The sequence below is a fragment of the Hyperolius riggenbachi genome, chromosome 12 (assembly GCF_040937935.1).
Source record: "Hyperolius riggenbachi isolate aHypRig1 chromosome 12, aHypRig1.pri, whole genome shotgun sequence".
Lineage (NCBI taxonomy): Eukaryota > Metazoa > Chordata > Amphibia > Anura > Hyperoliidae > Hyperolius > Hyperolius riggenbachi.
In genome coordinates, this window is record NC_090657.1 from 158,035,788 (window position 1) to 158,062,498 (window position 26,711).

The following is a 26,711-nucleotide window of genomic DNA, read 5'->3' on the forward strand; positions in this document are numbered from 1 at the left end:
AGGGGGCACTCCGCGTCTCTCTATGTGTCTGTATGACAGAGAGACGCGGAGTGCCCCCTCACCCTCCATGTGTCTGTATGACAGAGAGACGCGGAGTGCCCCCTCACCCTCCATGTGGCTGTATGACAGAGAGACGCGGAGTGCCCCCTCACCCTCCATGTCTCTGTATGACAGAGAGACGCGGAGTGCCCCCTCACCCTCCATGTGTCTGTATGACAGAGAGACGCGGAGTGCCCACTCACCCTCCATGTCTCTGTATGACAGAGAGACGCGGAGTGCCCCCTCACCCTCCATGTGTCTGTATGACAGGGAGACGCGGAGTGCCCCCTGACCCTCCATGTGTCTGTATGACAGGGAGACGCGGAGTGCCCTCTCACCCTCTATGTGTCTGTATGACAGAGACGTGGAGTGCCCCCTCACGCTCTATGTGTCTGTATGACAGAGAGACGCGGAGTGCCCCCTCACCCTCCATGTGTGTGTGTGACTGAGAGACGCGGAGTGCCCCCTCACCCTCTATGTGTCTGTATGACAGAGAGACGCGGAGTGCCCCCTCACCCTCTATGTGTCTGTATGACAGAGAGCCTCTTGGTATAGCTTACAGGCGGATTCTGGGGTCTGGCCTAGTTTCCAGCATGTTTGGATGACTACCTGTTACGTTTGGCTTCTGATCCTCTGAATAGGAATTTATAGCTGTCCATAGACTGTCCCAGTAGGAGGGAACCGCCCAAGACAAACACTCCGGAAACCAGGAAGAGGTTAAACCGATCGGGTCATGCCTTGGTGCCTGTGTGCACTGACTATTAAACCTCTGTGTTGGCATGCATGGCGTAATGGACTCTTCCAGCCTCACAGGGGAAAAGGTGGGGTGGGGGGGCTACTGAGGCACGAGGTGACCCCCAAAGTCTGTACTACAAAGTCTGCCTTCTTAAAGAGAGACTGTGGCAAATAATAGGGGCAAAAACTTGAATCCTGACTCTATAACTGCAATATCAGTGATGTTTTGCCAGGAATAGCAGTTTGGTCTATATCTTTTTATTGCAATCAGGTTTCTTACCATTAGAGACCTCTTATCTCACCTTGGCCTATTATCTGACAAATAGAAAAGCAAATGTTAAGTGTCTGCTGTCAGCAAGGGGAGGATCAGAAGCAGTGTGACCTCAGGCAGTTACATAGACAGCCTGTGTGATGACATCTTGGGCCCTTCCAGCCAGTACAGAGCTGAATTGAAATTTTCATAAAACTATAAGGGAATTTTTCGCAAGATACCCATTTTTATGAAAATAAGAACTTTCTTGAAAACTCGTTTTCTTCTTCCTGTCGACTTCAATGTCTTTGATGTAAATTTGTCTTCTCATGCCTATTTATGGTTTTGAATATTCTCATTTGTTTGAAAAAATGTGACATCTTTGGGAAACGTGGTGTGTTGAGGAATCAGGACATGACCACAAGAGTTACAGGGTAATCCATGAAAGTGGAAGGACATTGTCGAGATATGGTGGCTCATGATTTGAGATGTGGTGACTGGCATGACTCAAGAATTTATGGGAACATGACAGGAGATTTGTCGGGGTATGACTGGAGCCATAACTGGTGATGTGGTGTGGGCATGGCTAGAGACCTAATAGTGTGATTGGAGGTTTTGTGGGGGCATGATTGAAGGGAGATCTGGTGGGGGCATGATTGAAGACCCAGTAGGAACATGTCTGGATATGTTCAGAGCAATGATTTGAGGTGTGGTGAGAAAATTACTGGAGGCTTGTAGGATAGGAAGGTCGGAAATGCGGAATTTATGAAACTGCATTTCCGATTGGCCATTGTGGTAAATTTCTGCATTCTCTGATTGGCCTAATACTTCCAATGGCTTCTGATTTTCCTAAAATTTCAGCGGTAATACGATCTCCCCTAAAAAATTACCACTTTAGTCCGATTCCCACAGAAAAAATCTGCATTCGCTGATTGATCCAGTGTTTCAGAGTTCTGTGATTGGGCTAAAATTTCCACATAATTCTGATTTCCGCATACCAATTTCCACTGTGGTAACCAGACTTACAATCAGAAATTGGAATTCCATGGAAATTTTCTGACCATCCCTGTTGGTGGTGGACAACAGTTGGACATGTGCTGACTGGTGAGGGCATGACTGTAGGTAGGAGGAGGAAGGTAGTTACTGGAGTTGTGTTGGGAGCATGACTGAAGTTGGTGTAGGACATGACCAAAAGTAGGTGGAGCATAGAGGTACTTATTGGAGATGTGGTAGGAGCGTGACTGGAGCTGGTGTAGGACATGACCAGACATAGATAGAGGCTAGAGCCACCTGCTGGGTGTGTGGCAGTAACGTACCTGGAGCTGGTGTAGGACATGACCCCAGAAAGCTATGAGCTATGGAGGATAAGGTTTTCTTCACAAAATTCTCTTACCAATTTTTTAAAAAACATTTCTCAGGAACTCCGAGTATGAAACAGGTCAGAACGTGGGATACATGAAGCAGATCAGAACGTGGGATACATGAAGCAGATCAGAACGCGGGATACATGAAGCAGATCAGAACGTGGGATACATGAAGCAGATCAGAACATACATGAAGCAGATCAGAACATGGGATACATGAAGCAGATCAGAGCATGGGATACATGAAGCAGATCAAAACATGGGATACATGTAACAGATCAGAACATGGGATACATGAAGCAGATCAGAACATGGGATACATGAAGCGGATGAGCACATGGAATACATGAAGCATGCCTGAACATGGGATACATGTAAGCAGATCAGAACATGGGATACATGAAGCAGATCAGAACATGGGATACTTGAAGCAGATCAGAACATACATGAAGCAGATCAGAACATACATGAAGCAGAAATAGAACATGGGATACATGAAGCAGATCAGAACATGGGATACATGAAGCAGATCAGAACATGGGATTCATGAAGCAGATCAGAACATGGGATGCATGAAGCAGATCAAAACATGGGATACATGAAGCAGATCAGAACTTGGGATACATGAAGTAGATCAGATCATGGTATACATGAAACAGGCCAGAACATGGGATACTTGAAGCAGATCAGAACATGGGATACATGAAACAGATCAGAATGTGGGATACATGATGAAGCAGATCAGAACATGGGATACATAATGAAGCAGATCAGAACATGGGATACATGATGAAGCAGATCAGAACATGGGATACATGATGAAGCAGATCAGAACATGGGATACATGATGAAGCAGATCAGAACATGGGATACATGAAACAGATCAGAATGTGGGATACATGAAGCAGATCAGAACATAAGATACATGAAGCAGATCAGAACATGGGATACATGTAACAGGTCAGAACATGTTATACATGAAACTGGTCAGAACATGGGATACACGATGAAGCAGATCAGAACATGGGATACACGATGAAGCAGATCAGAACATGGGATACATGATGAAGCAGATCAGAACATGGGATACATGAAGCAGATCAGAACATGGAATACATGAAACAGATCAGAATGTGGGATACATGAAGCAGATCAGAACATGGGATACATGAAGCAGATCAGAACATGGGATACACGATGAAGCAGATCAGAACATGGGATACATGATAAAGCAGATCAGAACATGGGATACATGATGAAGCAGATCAGAACATGGGATACATGAAGCAGATCAGAACATGGAATACATGAAACAGATCAGAATGTGGGATACATGAAGCAGATCAGAACATGGGATACATGAAGCAGATCAGAACATGGGATACATGTAACAGGTCAGAACATGGGATACATGAAACAGGTCAGAACATGGGATACACGATGAAGCAGATCAGAACATGGGATACACGATGAAGCAGATCAGAACATTGGATACATGATGAAGCAGATCAGAACATGGGATACATGATGAAGCAGATCAGAACATGGGATACATGATGAAGCAGATCAGAACATGGGATACATGATGAAGCAGATCCGAACATGGGATACATGAAGCAGATCAGAATGTGGGATACATGAAGCAGATCAGAACATGGTATACATGAAGCAGATCAGAACATGGGATACATGAAGCAGATCAGAACATGGGATACAAGTAACAGGTCAGAACATGGGATACATGAAACAGGTCAGAACATGGGATACATGAAACAGGTCAGAACATGGGATACATGAAACAGGTCAGAACATGGGATACATGAAACAGGTCAGAACATGGGATACATGAAACAGGTCAGAACATGGGATACATGAAACAGGTCAGAACATGGGATACATGAAACAGGTCAGAACATGGGATACATGAAACAGGTCAGAACATGGGATACATGAAACAGGTCAGAACATGGGATACATGTAACAGATCAGAACATGGGATACATGAAGCAGATCAGAACGTGGGATACATGAAACAGATCAGAACGTGGGATACATGAAGCGGATCAGAACATGGAATACATGGAGCATGCCAGAACATGGGATACATGTAACAGATCAGAACATGGGATGCATGAAGCAGATCAATACATGGGATACATGAAGCAGATCAGAACATGGGATACATGAAGCAGATCAGAACATCGGATACATGAAGCAGATCAGAACATGGGAGACATGAAGCAGATCAGAACATGGGATACATGAAGCAGATCAGAACATGGGAGACATGAAGCAGATCAGAACATGGGATACATGAAGCAGATCAGAACATGGGATACATGTAACAGATCAGAAAGTGGGATACATGAAGCAGGTCAGAACGTGGGATACATGAAGCAAATCAGAACATGAGATACATGAAGCAGGTCAGAACATGGGATACATGAAGTAGGTCAGAACATGGGATACATGAAGCAGGTCAGAACATGGGATACATGATGAAGAAGATCAGAACATGGGATACGTGATGAAGCAGATCAGAACATGGGATACATGATGAAGCAGATCAGAACATGGGATACATGAAGCAGATCAGAACATGGGATACATGATGAAGCAGATCAGAACATGGGATACATGAAGCAGATCAGAACATGGGATACATGAAGCAGATCAGAACATTGGATACATGATGAAGCAGATCAGAAAATGGGATACATGAAGCAGATCAGAACATGGGATACATGAAGCAGGTCAGAACATGGGATACATGAAGCAGGTCAGAACATGGGATACATGAAGCAGGTCAGAACATGGGATACATGAAGCAAATCAGAACATGGGATACATGAAGCAGGTCAGAACATGGGATACATGAAACAGATCAGAACATTGGATACATGAAGTGGGTCAGAACATGGAATGCATGAAGCATGCCAGAACATGGGATACATGAAGCAGATAAGAACATGGGATACATGTAAGCAGATCAGAACGTGGGATACATGAAGCAGATCAGAACATGGGATACATGAAGCAGGGCAGAACATGGGATACATGAAGCATGCCAGAACATGGGATACATGAAGCAGATCAGAACATGGGATACATGTAAGCAGATCAGAACGTGGGATACATGAAGCAAATCAGAACATGGGTTACATGAAGCAGATCAGAACATGGGATACATGAAGCAGGGCAGAACATGGGATACATGAAGCGAATCTGAACATGGAATGCATGAAGCATGCCAGAACATGGGATACTTGAAGCAGATCAGAACATGGGATACATGAAGCAGATCAGAACATGGGATACATGAAGCAGATCAGAACATGGGATACATGAAGCAGGTCAGAACATGGGATACATGAAGCAAATCAGAACATGGGATACATGAAGCAGGTCAGAACATGGGATACATGAAACAGATCAAAACATGGGATACATGAAGCGGATCAGAACATGGAATGCATGAAGCATGCCAGAACATGGGATACATGAAGCAGATCAGAACATGGGATACATGTAAGCAGATCAGAACGTGGGATACATGAAGCAGATCAGAACATGGGATACATGAAGCAGATCAAAACATGGGATACATGAAGCAGATCAGAACACGGGATACATGAAGCATGGCAGAACATGGGATACATGAAGCGGATCAGAACATGGAATGCATGAAGCATGCCAGAACATGGGATACATGAAGCAGATCAGAACATGGGATACATGTAAGCAGATCAGAACGTGGGATACATGAAGCAGATCAGAACATGGGTTACATGAAGCAGATCAGAACATGGGATACATGAAGCAGGGCAGAACATGGCAGAACATGGGATACATGAAGCGGATCAGAACATGGAATGCATGAAGCATGCCAGAACATGGGATACATGAAGCAGATCAGAACATGGAAAACATGTAAGCAGATCAGAACGTGGGATACATGAAGCAGATCAGAACATGGTTTACATGAAGCAGATCAGAACATGGGATACATGATGAAGCAGATCAGAACATGGGATATATGTAAGCAGATCAGAACATGGGATACATGATGAAGCAGATCAGAACATGGAATACATGTATGTTATATATCACATGTATTCTTTAGGGTTGAAGCATGACTATGTGCAGCAGGTCTGGATTAGCCTGTTTTCTGGAGAAGCGTGGCGTCTGCGGTGGGAATAATATACAGTAAGCGAGGGTGATGTGTTACAGATCTGCACAGAGAGGTCGGAGGTGAAGCGGTTTGGGATAAGTAGTGTCTCGCGTGTAGATTCGCCGTACCCCCAGCATTAGCATTAAGGCTAAATAATGTCTGTTCTCATTGTCGGGACACAAGGCAGCCCTATCACCCGTCCCACAGGCCTCTCTGCTTTCTGTCCTGCGCCATGAAATGCCTGTATCAGGTGGCACTGCCATCCTCTATGCAAATGTGTCCTCTCCCAGGAGGCCCTGCGGCCCCAGCGGAGCGCCATTCGTGAGGTGGGCTTAATTTAAACAGTATGTTTAGATGTGTATACAAAGGAGGCCTGTAACTAAACACAGCATGAATGCTCACTGCACAAATATACAAAGTGTCCTGCTAGGACTTTCCCTGATATCATTAGACACCCAGCGAGGCGCCGGGCCACAACGCGCTCCATCTCTCTGTGCCGCGCTACACCTCATTACCATATACCCCAGAGCTTACATATTCCTGATTAATCGCTGGCTTGAAATTAATCTGGAAAGAAGCTAATTATTTTAAGGAACGTGATCATTTTTTATTGTTAACATTTGATTATTCATTGCAGGAACACCTTGTTCCCAAGGGGGGAGACCGGTGGGCTTGGGGCGATGTGTTCGCATTGATAGTCATTTATAAAAGCCAAAGTCCACAGGGATGAAGCATAGTCTACCTGCCTAAAGACTTATAATTATACCTGCCCCCCCATGGACCATTTCTAAATTAGACCAGAAGTTTTGTGCTACAAAAATGTACAGATGGAGGAGTTTGAGTATGATGGACACTAGTGATCAGTGAGTATGTCCATTTCTGTTTCACCAAAATCTTCGTGAAAAGTTTCACATTTTCGCACGGATGAAAATATTTGTGAAGCTATATGGCCGCAAGGAAGCAAATCTTCGACAAACTCATTCAGCTGAGAAAACCCATTCTCAAGAAAGTCCTCATGTTTGCAAAAATGTAAATATTGCAAAAATCCGTGATGTTACTGTAAAGATTTGGAGTCAGGCAAAAATGTGAATTTCATTGTTAAATGACGCAACAACCAGGAGCAGTTCAAATAATTTGGGAGGGTTTACTCAGTCCTGCAAAATGGGTATATTCACAGCACAACAAGTTTACTGGTGTTTACGTAAGTAACGGGGCTCGAGTTATATACAAAAAAGCATTTCCAGTATGACAGTGTGATGAAGATGCAATTTCAGGCGTGCTAAAGGTCTGACTGGTGGTGTGATGAAGATGCAACTGCAGGTGTGATAAAGGTCTGACGGGTGGTGTGATGAAGATGCGACTACAGGTGTGATAAAGGTCTGAAGGGTGGTGTGATGAAGATGCGACTGCAGGTGTGATAAAGGTCTGACTGGTGGTGTGATGAAGATGCGACTGCAGGTGTGATAAAGGTCTGACTGGTGGTGTGATGAAGGTGCGACTGCAGGTGTGATAAAGGTCTGACTGGTGGTGTGATGAAGATGCGACTTCAGGTGTGATAAAGGTCTGACTGGTGGTGTGATGAAGGTATCACTAGAGCCATGGGCAGAGTAATCAACCGTGGGACCCCTGCCATTGCAGGGGGGCCCAGAGGCTTTGGGGGCCCCTCCTCCTTCCTCTACCCAACTGCAAGTGCAGACAATTAGCAAAAACACCCTAACCGTTTGCTCCCCAAAACAATCCCTGTCACCTCCATCTGCGCATGGTCTAAGCATGTAATTTTTTCCTACTTCCAGACACTGCTTCACAGCAGACTACTCTCTGCTGCCATTCGCCAGCTGCCGATCACGTGACCCTCATGGGGTTTGGGGACCAAGGGGGCCCAATGCTATCATTTTTGCTGTGGGGGCCGTAATAAGTGTAGTTCCGCCACTGACTAGAGCCATCATTTGAGGTCGTTTCCATTCATTGAAAAGAGACAAGGGAGCCAGTGGTACATTTATACGAAAGGTAAGTGCAATGTCATCTCTCCACAAGAAGCTCTTGAATTTTTTCCTGGTGTAGGATTTAAGTGGTTACGGAAAGATGAATAAATGTGGTGGAACCAAACTGCCCAGCGTGTATTACGGTGGCCAGAAGAGAAGTAAGCTCCATTGGATGTAGAGAGAGTTGTGGATAGTTATGTGTTCCTGGAAAGTTCTGAGTAGCACTCCAGAAAAGAGGGCTTCTATGTGATCACGGTGGAGAGCACTGTCTGTCCGGAGTGCTTCTTTAGCCCTGCCTCGGGGCACTTGAGTTGAAAGGTTCTATGAAGACACATAACCACGTTTCTGGTCTCCTGCAGTTTGTGTTGGAAGATCCAGCGGTGTATCGGGCCTTCAGTGTGTACAATTTCCTACCTCTCCGCCAATAATGGTATCCCAATCCCACCGAACAGACCAAATGACTATCATTATTAGTTAATTATGTGTTCAGCATTTCATGTTTGAGAATTACTTCCATACAAAGCTGAGCTTTCAGCACATTGACTGAATCATTGTGGGAATGCTGCGGGGTCGCTGCCTTGGAACAGGATGGGACTCTGCTCCCCCTCTGAAATAAACTTCAAGGCACCCCGGGTGCCAAGCCATGACCGAAGACGCCATCGCCCACTGAGATGTGCCGAGAGCATCTGCATGGGTTTCATTAGCGATGTGTATAGAAGGTCCAGACGTCCCTCAGAGGGGATTCCTCCTGTACTGTGAGAATGAACAATACAATACAGCTGGGATAAAGAGCACTTGTCATTTTCACATACAAAGAGGAAAGGCTAAAGGTGGCTGGCCATACACTTGGCGGCTGATCGATCAGATTCAATAATTATTATTGTATCCAATAAAAATCAGTGCCGCCAAAACCATACCCGGTAGAAAATTCAACCAATTTCGGGTGGAAATTGGTCCCATGTATCGATTGGACATGCTGGAAAATCTCAGGCCAACATGCTCGATTGGGTGTGCGGTGGTAATGTTGCGTGATAATTGCAATTGACGTACACAACGGAGACCACCATCCGCTCTCCCCCTTACTGTCTTATTAATACATGAACATCCCCCCCCACCCCCGCCCTGTGCAGTTATACTTTATCTGTCCGCCGTGCCCTAATTAGGCATTTGGGCCCCATGTCACTGGCTTATATCAAGTGCTATAACACCGGCAACCATGTGGAGGTGCAAATGCAGAAGTACAATGAGGATGGCGGACAGGTAAAGTATACTGCAAGGGGGGGGGGGGGTAAAACATTACGAGGACAGTGGCCGGTGACAGCATCACAAGGCCAATTCCCCAAAGATTGCATGCTAAAATCAATAATGGCCTGCGGTTTAAGGAGACCAGCAGATCTCTCTTCAATCACGTTCAATCAGAGAGATTGTCTCTTGGATTGATCGGCTGCCAAAATTGCTAGATGTATGACAAACTTAAAGGACTCCTGAGGCAGAGTAACAAGTCTTTCTTTACTCACTTGGGGCTTCCAGCCCCTAGAAGTCATTTGGGTCCCTCACCACAGCTCCGGTGCTCCCCAGTGTCTTTCTGGCTGCCTGTAAAGATCGCCAGCCCATTAGTGGGTCGGCGTTTCTGCGCATGCGAACGTGACAACGGGACAGCAGGGAGGAGCGGAGCTGCGACGAGGGACCCAAATGACTTCTAGGGGCTAGACAGAGCCCCAGGGAAGTAAAATGGATTTGTCACTGCGCCTCGGGAGTCCTTTAAAGAGACTCCGTAACAAAAATTGCATCCTGTTTTTTATCATCCTACAAGTTCAAAAAGCTATTCTAATGTGTTACTAATGTGTGTGGCTTACTGCAGAACTTTCTACTATCACTGTCTCTGTAATAAATCAATGTATCTTTCCCCTGTCAGACTTGTCGGCCTGTGTCTGGAAGGCTGCCAAGTTCTTCAGTGTTGTGGTTCTGCTATGAACTCCCCCTTCCAGGCCCCTCTATGCACACTGCCTGTGTGTTATTTAGGATTAGAGCAGCTTCTCTCTTCTCTCTTATCTTTTACAAGCTGGATAAATCGTCCTCTGAGCTGGCTGGGCTTTCACATACTGAAGAATTACAGACAAGGGCAAAGCTGTTTGCAGGAAGAAACAAGCAGCCTGAAACTTCAGTGCATGAGAACAGGGGGAAAGAAACACACAAATGATCTCTTGAGATTCTAAAGGAAGGCTGTATACGGCCTGCTTGTGTATGGATGTATTTTCTATGTGTGGACATACTGTACATCAACCTACTTCCTGTTTTGGTGGCCATTTTGTTTGTTTATAAACACTTTTTAGAACTGTTTTTAACCACTTTTAATGCGGCGAGGAGCGGCGAAATTGTGTCAGAGGGTAATAGGAGATGTCCCCTAATGCACTGGTATGTTTACTTTTGTGCGATTTTAACAATACAGGATCTCTTTAAGGCAGAATTGTACAGTTCTAGAGTCGAGATTACTATTTTATTCTAGCAGAGGTGTTGACTTGCAATAGTCCGCATAAACTACACCCACTTCCTGATCTACAAAGTCCCGCCTCCTCATGTGGTCACATGGTTTCTACTGCAGGAAGGTATAATTTATTCATAAACCATTCTTTACTGGCACCAGTCACTACAGCTACCGGTGGGAAGTTGGCTTGGAAAAGCAGAAAACACACATAAAACACGTCTGGGGGAGGAGAGAGGAAGCGTTGTAGTCACAGATTTTCAGCGGGACTCAATGACCTTGAGTTATGTTCCTAATTGTAGCACTGCTGGCAAGTGTTCACTTATAGGAAAAAAAAATCATGCGCTCCCCCTTCATCCACAGTAAACACTTAATACAGTAAGGAGGTGCAATTCCCCTTGCGGGTACAGACTCACCAGATCCTAAGGTCTCAAATGACCAAGTCTCGCTTCCGGGGGTGTTGGCCCCCCGTCGCCTCTCTGGCTTTCAGATGTCTCCCCGCGGCTACTAGCACTGCTGGGCTCTCCTTTCCAGTCGTGTATGTTGTGGAGATAAAAAGCAAAAAAAGAGAGGACCCGCCTCTACTGGTGCTTTATCCTCTTTTATTTGTATAAAAAGTTTAAAAACAAACTATAGCAACAGTGGTTCACTTTGAACCACTGTTGCTATAGTTTGTTTTTAAACTTTTTATATAAATAAAAGAGGATAATGCACCAGTAGAGGCGGGTCCTCTCTTTTTTTGCTTTTTATCTCCACAACATACACGACTGGATAGGAGAGCCCAGCAGAGCCCAGCAGTGCTAGTAGCCGCGGGAAGACACCTGAAAGCCAGAGAGGCGACGGGGGGGCCAACACCCCCGGAAGCGAGACTTGGTCATTTGAGACCTTAGGATCTGGTGAGTCTGTACCCGCAAGGGGAATTGCACCTCCTTACTGTATTAAGTGTTTACTGTGGATGAAGGGGGAGCGCATTATTATTTTTTTTCCTATAAAGACTGTCACCAGAACAACCTGGTTTATCTTGCAGCACCTCCAATTGATTTATCTTGGACTTTGTGTTTGAGTATTTGCGGACAATCATAAAGGTGGTGTTCTATCATCTAGGTTGATCACCATATATCGTGAGCGCTGAAACTTTCTTTCCAAGTGTTCACTTAGCAAGAGAGGCAGCAAAGACTTGCCTGCCCTAATCTCCTCCTCTTCTCCCACTTTATCAGTAAGCAGAAGCTGAAAGTGGCGGGGTGGGGCGACTCAGATCATACAAGCTCTAGAGTGCCCATGTGACCCCTGTCCATTGCTGAAAGTGCCTTCAATGGGCATGGGAGAGTCAGCACTGTACCATGGAACTGTGGGAGAAAGTTGCCTGGTCTGATGAATCTTCTTTTCTTTGTCTTCTGAATCCCTCAGATCTCAATGATCTCAATCTAATCAGACATCTGTGGGGTATGCTGGAAAAACATGTCTACTCCACGAAGTCCCACCTCACACTGCAGGATCTGCTGCCAACATCTTGGTGCCATATTCTACAGGACACCTTCACACAATGTGTGGAGTCCAGGCCTGACCACCAGGGGGAGCTACGCTATATTCTAGGCTGATAGTGTATTATATGTATTATAGATATATAGTCAGAAACCACAGTACACACTCACAGGTCTTGTGGAGTCCATGTCTGACCACCAGGGGGAACTGCACTATATTATAGACTTATAGTGTATTATATGTATTATACTCTAGATATATAATCACATACCACAGGACACCCTCATTGGTCTTGTAGAATACAGGTCTGACCACCAGGGGAAGCAGCACTATATTATAGATGGATAGTGTATTATATGTATTATAGATATATAGTCAGATACCACAGGACATCCTCACAGGTCTTGTGGAGTCCAGGTCTGACCACCAGGGGGAGCTGCACTATATTATAGACAGTGTATTATATGTATTATAGATATATAGTCAGATACCACAAGACATCCTCACAGGTCTTGTGGAGTCCATGTCTGACCACCAGGGGGAACTGCACTATATTATAGACTTATAGTGTATTATATGTATTATACTGTAGATATATAATCACATACCACAGGACACCCTCATTGGTCTTGTAGAATACAGGTCTGACCACCAGGGGGAGCAGCACTATATTATAGACTGATAGTGTATTATATGTATTATAGATATATAGTCAGATACCACAGGACACCCTCACAGGTCTTGTGGAGTCCAGGCCTGACCACCAGGGGGAGCTGCACTGTATTATAGATGGATAGTGTATTATATGTATTATAGATATATAGTCAGATACCACAGGACACCCTCACAGGTCTTGTGGAGTCCAGGCCTGGCCACCAGGGGGAGCTGCACTGTATTATAGATGGACAGTGTATTATATGTATTATAAATATATAGTCAGATACCACAGGGCACCCTCACAGGTCTTGTGGAGTCCAGGCCTGACCACCAGGGGAAGCTGCACTATATTACAGACTGATAGTGTATTATATGTATTATAGAGCTATAGTCAGATACCACAGGGCACCCTCACAGGTCTTGTGGAGTCCAGGCCTGACCACCAGGGGGAGCTGCACTATATTATAGACTGATAGTGTATTATATGTATTATAGATATATAGTCAGATACCACAGGACACCCTCACAGATCTTGTGGAGTCCAGGCCTGACCACCAGGGGGAGCTGCACTGTATTATAGATGGATAGTGTATTATAGATATATAGTCAGATACCACAGGACACCCTCACAGGTCTTGTGGAGTCCAGGCCTGACCACCAGGGGGAGCTGCACTGTATTATAGATGGACAGTGTATTATATGTATTATAAATATATAGTCAGATACCACAGGGCACCCTCACAGGTCTTGTGGAGTCCAGGCCTGACCACCAGGGGGAGCTGCACTATATTACAGACTGATAGTGTATTATATGTATTATAGAGCTATAGTCAGATACCACAGGGCACCCTCACAGGTCTTGTGGAGTCCAGGCCTGACCACCAGGGGGAGCTGCACTATATTATAGACTGATAGTGTATTATATGTATTATAGATATATAGTCAGATACCACAGGACACCCTCACAGGTCTTGTGGAGTCCAGGCCTGACCACCAGGGGGAGCTGCACTATATTATAGATGGATAGTGTATTATAGGTATTATAGATATATAGTCAGATACCACAGGACACCCTCACAGGTCTTGTGGAGTCCAGGCCTGACCACCAGGGGGAGCTGCACTGATTTTTAGATGGACAGTGTATTATATGTATTATAAATATATAGTCAGATACCACAGGGCACCCTCACAGGTCTTGTGGAGTCCAGGCCTGACCACCAGGGGGAGCTGCACTATATTACAGACTGATAGTGTATTATATGTATTATAGAGCTATAGTCAGATACCACAGGACACACTCACAGGTCTTGTGGAGTCCAGGCCTGACCACCAGGGGGAAATATTATAGACTTATAGTGTATTATATGTATTAGACTGTAGATATAGTCAGTTACCACAGGACATTCTTGTTGGGCCACACAAGGCAGATCTACGCGATCTTATGCTGGGAATACACGGCTCGATTCTGAGCTGATTAGATAGTAAGGTAGATAATTGCCGACATGTCCGATCACTGCTCGATCGTTTTGCCGCTCAATTTGTCATTGGCAAATCGATCAGGCGCAGAATCGAGCGCCAGAATCGACTCGTCGTGTATTCCCAGCATTAGGCAGGTGGTGTTGATGTTCTGGAGTGCATGTGCATATAAAGTATGTAAATGGCATTGGGGGTGCGCCGTAATTTTTCTTGTTATGTTATTATAATATTATTATTCACTATTATTAGTGAACACAGTCCAGGAAGAATTTCTTAGGAATGATATGTAAAGGACACCTCTGGGGTCGCTGACTCTGGTAATTGTCCGGTAATGTTACACTGTGCTTAGCAGAGGGAAAGCCAGCAACGTGCCAGGGTGATTTGCCTGGAAACTTACTCTTCATTTCACCTAATAGCAAATTCCTTTAGATCTGATTCATGTTTCGCTCTTCCTCCACTTCTGGGGATTCTGGGGATAATGTCTGCAGATCACTTCCCGAATACCCCCAATATCCTTCCAAATATTGATTCCCAGAGCAGCTGCAACACGTTAAACAGAAAATCATTAGAGTAAATGGTTAGAGTACTCTGCGTGCCAATTTTATGATGATATGTACGCATAGCTGGGAGGAGTGGCTTATTCAAGCCCTGCCCCTTCTTGCTGTACATCCTATAGATGCTGTTCTTTTCTGAATTCTATTTAACCTGAGTAGTAAGTTATTTCATTGGGCTGGTACATTTTGGATAAGCCGACTATACAGCTGCTGTGGGGGAACGAATAGACACACTTCCTGTAACTAACTACATACACCAGTTTAAGATTTCAAACAGGATTTTTTTTTTTTTTTAAAGACAGGGATAGAGTTTAAACACTGCACGTGTTGTATTACTCATTATATGTATATTGATATCTGGCTGATTCAGCATATTGTGGATGGTGAATTTCGTCTCTGATGCTGTTGATTCATTTATATTCTCTCTGTAGAGACTGGTATATAGTTAGCTTTTGTGACTGTTTTATTTCACTCCCCCATTTTTCCACATAGTCCTCTTTGCTCTTGGCTGTGGTGTGTTTTATTTGGACTCTTGTTATGACCTGTGGATCAGGGGTTGGAGGGAGTATAGAGCTGACCACTACTTTCAGTGGCCATTGCTTTTCTTGGTCTTCATTGTGCAACATGGCTTTGTAGTGGGGTGAGTCAGGGCTGCTGTTTTGTAGGTGGGCCCAGAAGGACAACACTCTCTTCTGCATCTCAAGCAGTAATGGGAATCTACTCAGCCTGGCAGACATTGTTTGAGGTACTTCGATGGACATGGAGAAGGAGTTTGCAGAACTTCAGGTGGAATATTACTGTAGGGCTGCATTCCCATTTTGATTGGTCTGGGTAGGTGGTGGGGCCCCATACTTCACTTCCATACAGTAGGATAAAGGTGTTGACACTGTCAAATACTTTCAGCCAGACCTTCATTGGTGGTTTGAGGTGGTACAGTTCTTTCCTGATGGCATAGAACATTCGGCATGCTTTGGCTTTTAGGGCCTCCATGGCTGACTTAAGGCTTCCTGATTGGTTGACTTCCAGACCAAGGTGGGTATATTTATCAGTTCTGCTGATTTCACAGTCATTGAGTGTAAAGGATGGGCTCTGGGCTGACCTGTTTTTCCTCTGGAACACCATTATTTTGGTTTTCTTTAGATTAATGGGGAGTGCCCATGTTGTGCTAAATTTCTCCAGGATTTTCAGGCTGTCTTGTAGACCTTCTTCAGTTGGCGATAGCAATAGGAGGTCATATGCATACAGTAAGAACTTCACTGTTGTGTCATGTAGTGCGAGTCCTGGTGCTGGTGAGGCCTCTAGGGCAGAGGTCAATTTATTAATGCTGACTGACTGACTCTTTAGATAATCGTATACGAGTACTTAAACAACCTCCTTGCACTAAAAGGTAGGGTTCCCACCTGTTAAAAAAAAACAAAAAACACATGCAGTTTGAAATTTTCCAAAAACACGATCGCCGCATGTGTCATATTTTAACGACATCGCATTATTTTTTTACATTCGTATGTGAATTTGCATATGCAATTTTTTTGCATTTTTAATTTGGATGGCAGGTTTTGTTTTTTTTAATATGTGTGTTTTTAAGTCAAAGGGAAATACAGAAATTTCCAGACAATTAAGGTCATGCATGATCATTTGTAGATACGTAAATTCACTTCTTTGGTATTCACTAAAGAAAAAGCCAATGCAAAATTTCACATACAGATACATACGAAATACGAAAATTGTAAATGCAGGATCTTGCATGCGAAAAATCGCATGCATAATACACCAGGACCAGGACCAGTGTAAATGCTTCCTCAAGCTCAATGCTAATGTTTTTGTGTTTTAAAAAATAAAGAGCAGCATTTTGCGCGCGCTGCTTCGCCTCACTATGGTTTCTTCCGCATAGGTGGTTCCGGCACCAGTTGTGTACCACACACACATCATTACAGCCAATCAGAGACCTGACCAGAGATCTAATGCTAGGACCGTTAGCGTTATCAGTTGTTACTAAAACAAATCGCCAGGAAAATCTTATAGTACAGGCATTAAGACGGTAAGTAGAGGAATTAAACCAAGTACAATTGTATTGCTGTGCCGAGATCTGTCATCATTCTGACGCCTGACCCTTTTATAAAGCCGCATAATTGAATTACAGGTTGTAATGTCTCTGTAAGCTCAGATAAAAGAGGCAGCCTGTTGAATTTTATGTTTTGCAGCAGAGTTCGGGACTGATACTGATTGCAGCTTGTGTGTGTGATGAGGATAAACTTAGAAACCACCATGACATGCTTGCTGCTAAAGGACTGAACTCTCTTCACTGTGTGCGGCTGTAACTTGTACTCAACCTGATTTACTGACATCAGAAATAGATTCTCTCCAATGGAAGACTAAGTTCTTTAAGGACAACGCTGGCAGACTCGTATGATTCACAATGTTATGTTTATTTTGTGGATGTGATCAGCTCCGCCTGCCCTGAAGACGAGAATTCTGCAACATTTGAATCTTAAAGTGTGCCTCTGCTTTTCCTATGAAAAACAAACTTTATCTAATAATTTCATTAATAGGCAACAGACCCCAGTTCCCTAAGTGTCAGACAGCACCCAGTTACTGGGCAGCAACCACCCCCATATCGCATTGCAACAGGCAGATCCCAGTTACCTGGTGCAACCACACCCATATTCCATAGCAACAGGCAGCACCCCAGTTACTCGCAACCACCCCCATATCCCATAGCAAGGCAGACCCCAGTTACCAGCAACCACCCCATATCCCATATAAACATGCAGACCCCAGTTACTGGTAAACACCCCCATATCCCATAGCAATAGACAGATCCCAGTTACTGGCAGCCACCTCCATTTCCCTTAGCAACAGACAGACCCCAGTTACCAGCAGTCCCCATCCTCCATTTCCCTCAGCAAGAGGTGGACCCCACTTAGCAGCAGTCCCCATCCTCCATTTCCCTTAATAACAGGCAGACCCCCGTTACTGGCAGTCCCCATCCTCCATTTCCCTTAGCAACATGCAGACCCCAGTTACTGCCAGTCCCCATTCTCCATTTCCCTTAGCAACAGGCAGACCCTAGTAACCAGCAGTCACCTCGATTTCCCATAGCAAACTAGCAATTAGCAGTCCCCAGTACTGGCAGCCATGCCCATATCCCATAGCAACAGGCAGTCCCCAGATACAGTACTGACCAGAGCCAGGACGAAGTCCTCCAGCACCCAAAGCTGAGACACCAAAGTGTGCCTCTCCATCCCTCCCACCCCAGCCATCACACACTGATTGCTATTCAACTATGAGGCGCCCCAGGACCCCTCCCCCCCACCCCCCCAACACATTAATCTCTACTTATCTGGCTTGCAGTTACTTCCATGTCTCCCCTTTTCTTATTGCTCCCTGCTTCAAACACAGTAGGGGAATGATAGCTGAGTGAGTTGTGCGCCCCCTCCTACACTGCACCCTGAGGCTGGAGCCTCTCTTGCCCTGGTACTGACCCCCACTCCCACTTCCCCTAGTAACGGGCAGACCCCAGTTAACTGCATCCATATGCAGCTGAACACACAGGAAGGGGAACAGTAAATTCGGGCGCCTGAGGCAAGTGGACAAATCGGGCGCCGCCATTCACTCCCATAATAAATATCGTTTAATGGGCGCCCGGCAGGAAAAAAGGGCGCCGGAGAAAAATAAAGTTTTATAAGCGGCGCCCGGAGACTTTTACTGTTTTATAACTGCTTCTCATGATTACACATTATTTTATGATTTATAATTTTTTAAACATTATTTTTAAACGAAAAACAGTACAATCTTTTTTAAAACATTATTTTTAAACGAAAAACAGCACAATATTTTTTCACACATTATTAATGCTTATCACAGGGGGGTCTTAGGTTTAGGCACCACCAGGGGGGTCTTAGGTTTAGGCATCAACAGGGGGGTCTTAGGTTTAGGCACCACCAGGGGAGTCTTAGGTTTAGGCACCACCAGGGGAGTCTTAGGTTTAGGCACCATCAGGGGAGTCTTAGGTTTAGGCACCACCAGGGGGGTCTTAGGTTTAGGCACCAACACGGGGGTCTAGGGGTTAGGGGTAGGTACAGGGAGGGTTACTTACTATTTTTTTTTAAACGTTATTATACGTTTCACTTTTTAAACGGAAGATTAACGTTTTCACAATTGCCAATTTCATGCACATTATTTAATGATTTATAACTTTATAAAACATTATTTTTAAACGAAATATAGTACATTATATTTTTAAACGTTATCCATGTTTATCGTTTAAAACCCGGCGCCCTTTTTTCCCAGCGCCCCTTTTTAACGTACGCCACAGGAAGTACTGTGGCACTTTTAGAAGGGAGGAGGTTAAGAATGGGGGGACCGTGGCAGTGGTTTGAGGCACAGGCCCTAAACGTGTCTGCCTAGCAATGCCACTGCTCAGAAGCACAGGAGTAACATGCCACTGATGTAAGCAGAAGAGATAAAATCTTCCCCACTGTTTTACTGATCAATTTCTTTGATCACTTCTGTTCAAAATTGATCAGAATATCAGATCTGAGCAGTTAGAAATTATCGAATTGACAGGGCAATCTGACGGGAAATTGCATGATGTGTACCAGGCATAAGTGTTTCCTGAATAAATGTGATATAATGGCATCTCCCAGCACTACTGTAATCTATGCAGGAGGAATTGTTAGATAATTGAGAAGATCAGATTGCTTGTCTACAAGTAAGATAATCTGTGTAAAAATCACAACAATAATATTTAATTCCAAATGTAATTATCTTTACTTCCTGAAATGGCTGGTGTAAAAATTATAGGGCTGGTGCACACCAAGAGTGCTTCTGAGCGCTTTTAAAAACACTAGCGATTTTATTTTCTGCCAAATGTCGGGTCCTGCAGCATTTTTGCTGATTTCTGAATCAGCCTCGATGTTAAGTATAGGACAGTGGAAAATCGCTCTGAAAAGTGCTAGAACATCGATTTTCCAAGCGTTTCTGTTACAAAACACTAGCAGCTGTACTATACATAAAAAAAATGCTACAGAAAAACGCTCCAAAAATCGCTAGGTATAATTAGAAAATTGCTAGGCACATGCCTAGAATCGCCTTGAAAAATCACATCAAAAAGCACTGAACATTTGCTATTACGTTAGCGATTTTAGGTGTGCACTGGCCCAAAGACACATTATACAGTCTATACGATACAAGTTCACTTTTACATTCTGAGAATCTGTTTTGTTTTTCTGCTAATCACGAGGATTTAGGTTCAGATTAACAGTGAGCAGTTATGAAATAATAAAAATGAAACAACTTCTTGAGTGCAGCCATAGGAACCCCGTGGAAAGCAAATATTCTGGGGTTGTTAGTGGAGCGGGAGGAAGAGGTGCTGGTAGGAGATAATAGGCACAGTTGGATGGAGAGAGCTTATGAGCGATCGGGGAGTGTTTGAGTTGGCAGGTTTAGGAACAGTCTGGGAAAAGGTCATATATCAAAGAGGAAATTATAGTAGCAGATCAGGAACATGCTAAGTTTGTGGTCTGTCGAGCTTAAAAACAAGGAGGCCAAACAAACTCCCATTTCATTTTTTGATGGGATAAATTGGACCAAATTAGGATTTTTCTTCCAAACTATGGAACGAGGCCGTGGCGTTCATACATCCTCCTAATGTGTTCTCGTCTGTTCCCCACCTCCGCTACATGACAAACGGAGAACGCAAGGCTGGTGTTTCTCGTAGTACAGTGAATGACCCCCCCTGTGTGTCTGGTTGTAGATAAACCAAACACTTCATTAGGCACAACTCGGAATTTATTAAAACCATCTGTCTGCACCGTCCAGGGCTCCAGGACTAGGAAGAGCTTGGAGTTGCTTTCGTAGGATCCAAGCCTCCATGTGATAGCAATTTAAATCTAACTTACACGGCTTGGAACAGACTCCCACTCCTTCTGACATCAAAATTGGTGGCAATATCAGGGACAAATGGCCAATTAACTCTTGGAGACAATGCGTGCCGAGATGGGGTGAAGGTGGAATTTTAGCAGTTTGGGGAAAATTGAGCCGTTTGAACATTTGTTTTTCCGAAGCCTCGAACGAGCCATGGGGGATTTACGCTACTCATAATGTGTATATATTAGCACCAAGCTTCATCTGTTTGCCTTCCCATCTGCCAACCCCGACAAATGAGTCATGGAATGTTCTGGGCCTTGAAGGGTCATTTATGAAAGAGCAGAAGACTGTTATGAACATTAAATAGCCTCTGGGCAGGGTTCCGTGTCTCTGTGTTGACCCTTCATGCATCCTGTATCCTGAATTAGTGCATTTTCTGGGAAGGACACCATCTGGCTCTAGTTGGTCTAATCAAGTTCCAAGGCAAGACAGATGACAGTAGTTCAGGCAAGGGGTAGAGGACCAGTAAAATGCCACCGGCTTGCTTGTACTTTGTGTAGGTACCTTTTCCACCTTAATCTAGGGAGGAAGGGAACCCATCTCTTGGGGGACATTGCAAGGCCGACACTGTATAGAGGTGGCCTACATAGTAAGGTGTTCTGTTACTATGCAGGGGGACAGAGGGCTGACGTAGTGACACAGGTGTGACATCACGAGGTGGGCGGGGAAAGTGGGTCGGACAATGCTCTTGACTGTTATTGGCCGGGCTTCCGAGGGGGTTGAGGCTGCTGTATTCCCAGCACAGGTGGTCGCTATCGGCCTCTTTGGCATAGTTTCTTCTAGCATGTGTGTGGGGCTTAAATATGTTATGGCCAACACAATTAGTCATAGATATCTAACAAATACACAACAGCTACTATAATACGGAGAAAGCAGAAATGTACAGGCCACATCTAGAAAACAGGTGAAATTGACATAGCCATCAGGTGATCTAATGGCCAGGAACATGTATAGTAAAAGAGGCCGACCACAGAATACATGGAAAAGAATGACACAGAAAGGACTCAAACTAGCATGAAAAATGTTTTACTTGCTAAACTTGATGAATGAATGTCTTTTTTCGCCAAACAAACTATGTTACCATGTTATTAGGCCGCCTATATCCTCCTACTTCAACCCTTCTACCTGGTTACCAGAACCCTCCTACCTGGCTGCTTGAGCCCTCCTATCTGGCTGCCTGTACCCTCCTACCTGGCTACCTGAGCCCTCCTACCTGGCTACCTGAGCCCTCCTACCTGGCTACCTGAGCCCTCCTACCTGGCTACCTGAGCCCTCCTACCTGGCTACCTGAGCCCTCCTGCCTGGCTGCCTGTACCCTCCTACCTGGCTGCCTGAACCCTCCTACCTGGCTACCTGAGCCCTCCTACCTGGCTGCCTGAGCCCTACCTGTCTGCCTGAGCCCTCCTACCTGGCTGCCTGAGCCCTCCTACCTGGCTGCCTGAACCCTCCTACCTCCTGGCTACCTGAGCCCTCCTACCTGGCTCCTGGCTACAGAACCCTCCTACCTGCCTGCCAGAACCCTCCTACCTGGCTACCTGAGCCCTCCTACCTGGCTGCCTGAGCCCTCCTACCTAGCTGCCTGAGCCCTCCTACCTGGCTGCCTGAGCCCTCCTACCTGGCTGCCTGAACCCTCCTACCTGGCTGCCTGAACACTCCTACTTGGCTGCCTGAACTCTCCTACCTGGCTGCCTGAGCCCTCCTACCTGGCTTCCTGAACCCTCCTACCTGGCTGCCTGAACCTTTCTACCTGCCTGCCTAAGCCCTTCTGTCTGGCTGCCTGAGCCTTCCCTCCTACCTGGCTACCAGAACCTTCCTACCTGGCTGCCTGAGCCCTCCTACCTGGTTACCAGAACCCTCCTACCTGGTTATCAGAACCCTCCTACCTGGCTGCCTGAGCCCTCCTACATGGCTTCCTGAACCCTCCTACCTGGCTGCCTGAACCCTTCTACCTGCCTGAGCCCTCCTACCTGGCTGCCTGAACCCTCCTACCTGCTTACCAGAACCCTCCTACCTGCTTATCAGAACCCTCCTACCTGGCTGCCTGAACCCTCCAACCTGGCTACCTGAGCCCTCCTACCTGGCTGCCTGAACCCTCCTACCTGGCTGCCTGTACCCTCCTACCTGGCTACCTGAGCCCTCCTACCTGGCTGCCTGAACCCTCCTACCTGTCTGCCTGAACCCTCCTACCTCCTGGCTACCTGAGCCCTTCTACCTGGCTGCCTGAACCATCCCACCTGGCTGCCTGAGCCCTCCTACCTGGCTCCTGGCTACAGAACCCTCCTACCTGCCTGCCAGAACCCTCCAACCTGGCTACCTGAGCCCTCCTACCTGGTTGCCTGAGCCCTCCTACCTGGCTGCCTGAACACTCCTACTTAGCTGCCTGAACCCTCCTACCTGGCTGCCTGAGCCCTCCTACTTGGCTTCCTGAACCCTCCTACCTGGCTGCCTGAACCCTCCTACCTGGCTGCCTGAACCTTTCTACTTGCCTTCCTGAGCCCTCCTACCTGGCTTCCAGAGCCATCCTACCTTGCTACCTGAGCCCTCCTACCTGGATGTCTGAACCCTCCTACCTGGTTACCAGACCCTCCTATTTGGTTACGAGAACCCTTTCTACCTGCCTGCCTAAGCCCTTCTGTCTGGCTGCCTGAGCCCTCCCTCCTACCTGGCTACCTGAACCCTCCTACCTGGCTACCAGAACCTTTCTACCTGGCTGCCTGAGCCCTCCTACCTGGTTACCAGAACCCTCCTACCTGGTTATCAGAACCCTCCTACCTGGTTATCAGAACCCTCCTACCTGGCTGCCTGAACCCTCCAACCTGCCTTCCTGAGCCATCCTACCTGACTACCTGAACCCTCCCACTTGGTTATCTGAACCCTCCTACCTGGCAACCAGACCCTCCTATTTGGTTACGAAAACCCTCCTACCTGAGCCCTCCTACCTGGCTCCCTGAGCCCTCCTACCTGGCTCCCTGAACCCTCCTACCTGTCTGCCTGAGCCCTCCTACCTGGCTGGCTTAACCCTCCTACCTGAACCTTCCTACCTGTCTGCCTGAATCCTCCTACCTGGCTGCCTGAAATCTCCTACCTGGCTACCAGAACCCTCCTACCTGGTTATCAGAACCCTCCTACCTGGCTGCCTGAACCCTCCTACCTGGCTGCCTGAACCCTCCAACCTGGCTGCCTGCGCCCTCCTACCTGGCTGCCTGAACCCTCCTACCTGGCTGCCTGAACCTTTCTACCTGCCTTCCTGAGCCCTCCTACCTGGCTGCCTGAACCCTCCTACCTTGCTGCCTGAGCCCTCCTACCTGGCTACCTGAGCCCTCCTACCTGGTTATCTGAACCCTCCTACCTATGCAAGCCTTGCTGCTTTGCGACCTGCACCATTCTACCTGGCTGTTAGTGCCCTACTACCACCTAGAGATGACACTTGGAAGTCCAGGCACAAAACGACTGCTGGGAGGATCTTTATGTAAACCATTATGTAAACAATTGATTGACCACTATATTCATCCTCATGCAGTGAGGAAGCTGTAAAGATCCAACAGTGGGCTAGGATCTAGAGAACACAGAAGGAATTGGCCAAGGACTCCAACCCAAAAGTCATGTGTCCCCCTGATTAGGGATCACATGGCTGGTCAGAGATGTAGCCATGCTGAGCTGTGACCAGATCTTTTGATGTTCCTGGTTAGCGTTAGTGGCTCCCGCAGTAACACACACGCAAACACTCTACAGCAGGCGGCTAGTATTTACAAACAAGGTTTTAGGGTTGTGAGGAGAACGCAAACCCAATGGAGAACATCTACAGAAGCTCATGACCTTACTAAGTACAGGGGGGATGGACTCCATGCTCAGTGTCCAGGGTGGAATGAGGACAACAGATGAGCATGTCCATAGCGTTGACCACTGAGCCACTGGGTTCCCTATATTGTTACCATATGGGCCTGACACAACATTATATCACGTTTCTGGCTTTTTGGCAGTGCTTCCATAGTAATCAGATATAAGTAGTGTACGATCACAGCAATCTGATGGTAAGACCACGGTTCCTGAGAAGAAATAGCCTGTGAGCGTATAAGCACCTGGGCCAACTGAACTCTTGCCATACAAGCAATGTCTCTGCTGTGATGTCTCCTTCTCTAAAATTGTAATACATTTTTCCCTAACCTTTTTTCCGGCATATCGCATGCCGACTTTATCGTCTACATGCTCCAGTCACTTTTCCAGCCATTTAGCAAAACACCAAGGCCGGTAATGTCATCAAGAGCAGGTTGAAGGAACGCTAGGAGTGATAGCCAAATCCCAGTCGACAATCTATCCATCCTCTCCCCACCTCTTGGCAGGTTGTGCTGGCTTCTAGGGAATTGCTTCCAACCATCTGGCCTTTGTTATCAGGGACTGCAGCTCTGGCATGGTGCAGCAGACATAATCAAGGTCGATGTATGATGACTAAAGGTCACAAGGTGTTGAAACATCAACCTGAAGGAGCATGCCAAGGAACTTTATCCTTCTTCTTTTATGAATCAGCCTGGATTCTTCAATGTTTTTGGTCTTCTAGGAGCAATACTTCTCGTAGTTCCTAGTTATTTATGAAAAAATCTTGCAGAGCGCTCTGGGTTTTTAGGAGGAAAAGCTACTACCTAACTTGGAGTAAAACAGAGACACATCCATCCTCAATGAAATCCCTAATTACACACAGTAAATTCTGCTCCTCGGCACAAGTACAATTAGTTCTCGGGTTTAGAGCACATTGTACGCTCAGCAGAAAAGTATGAGGTGATGGGAGATTAGTGGGAACGGTGTGACCCATGGAGAACCTCCACCGGATTGCCGAGATTCTGAGCAGACTGTAATAATGTGTGCCCTGGTATTTCAGACACAATTATAATATAAAGGCCAGTGCCAGGCAAGTGATGTACCATTACAGGTCCACCAGTTAACATAAGGCACTGTAGGCACACGCCTATAGGAGCCTGATGATGGAAAGGCGTCTCCCTCCCCGAGCGCCTCCCTCCCTCCCTATGCAGAGTCCCAAGTGGAGCATAACTGAGAGGTTACTCACCCTGCTCTCGGCATTCCACTGACCAGATCTACCTTCAGTAGGGGGCACCTCTAGCTACTTAGTATTAGGTAGCCAGAGGTACACTCAGTATTAAGGGACACCTGTGTCAGGGGAAGTAAGGGAAAAGTGACAGCTGGGCCCCTGCCAGCATATTTGGGGTGCGGTTCGGCGGGGGTTTGTAGGCTTGTGGAGGGCGAAGTGTAGAGTGCCACAACATCTGTGCCTAGAGGTTCCTGTGATGTAAATCCAAGCCTGCATTCACCACCGCTAATTGCCCACTACTATGTAACCAACTCCAACGTCTGATTCCCCTTCGCTACCTTCATGCAGCTGATAACTATGGCAGGATTCCTCGCCGCTACCTCGTAGCCGCTGCTAACATTGCCAAAACCACGAGAGGGAGTTCCACCACACTAGAGCCGGACTCTGTGGCTTAAATAACTGTTAGCATGCCGTAGCTACATTTACATTGTTGTCTATGGCGGTGACCAAATAATCAGACACCCCTTGCCTTGCACCCAATTTAGTGTCT

General features: G+C 46.1%; 1 long non-coding RNA gene across 1 annotated transcript in view; it reads left to right on the forward strand.

The window, feature by feature from the left end:
• LOC137541387 (uncharacterized) overlaps nt 1-26,711 on the forward strand; it is a 223,536-nt gene that overhangs the window by 84,126 nt on the left and 112,699 nt on the right. The gene's annotated exons all lie outside the window — the stretch shown is intronic.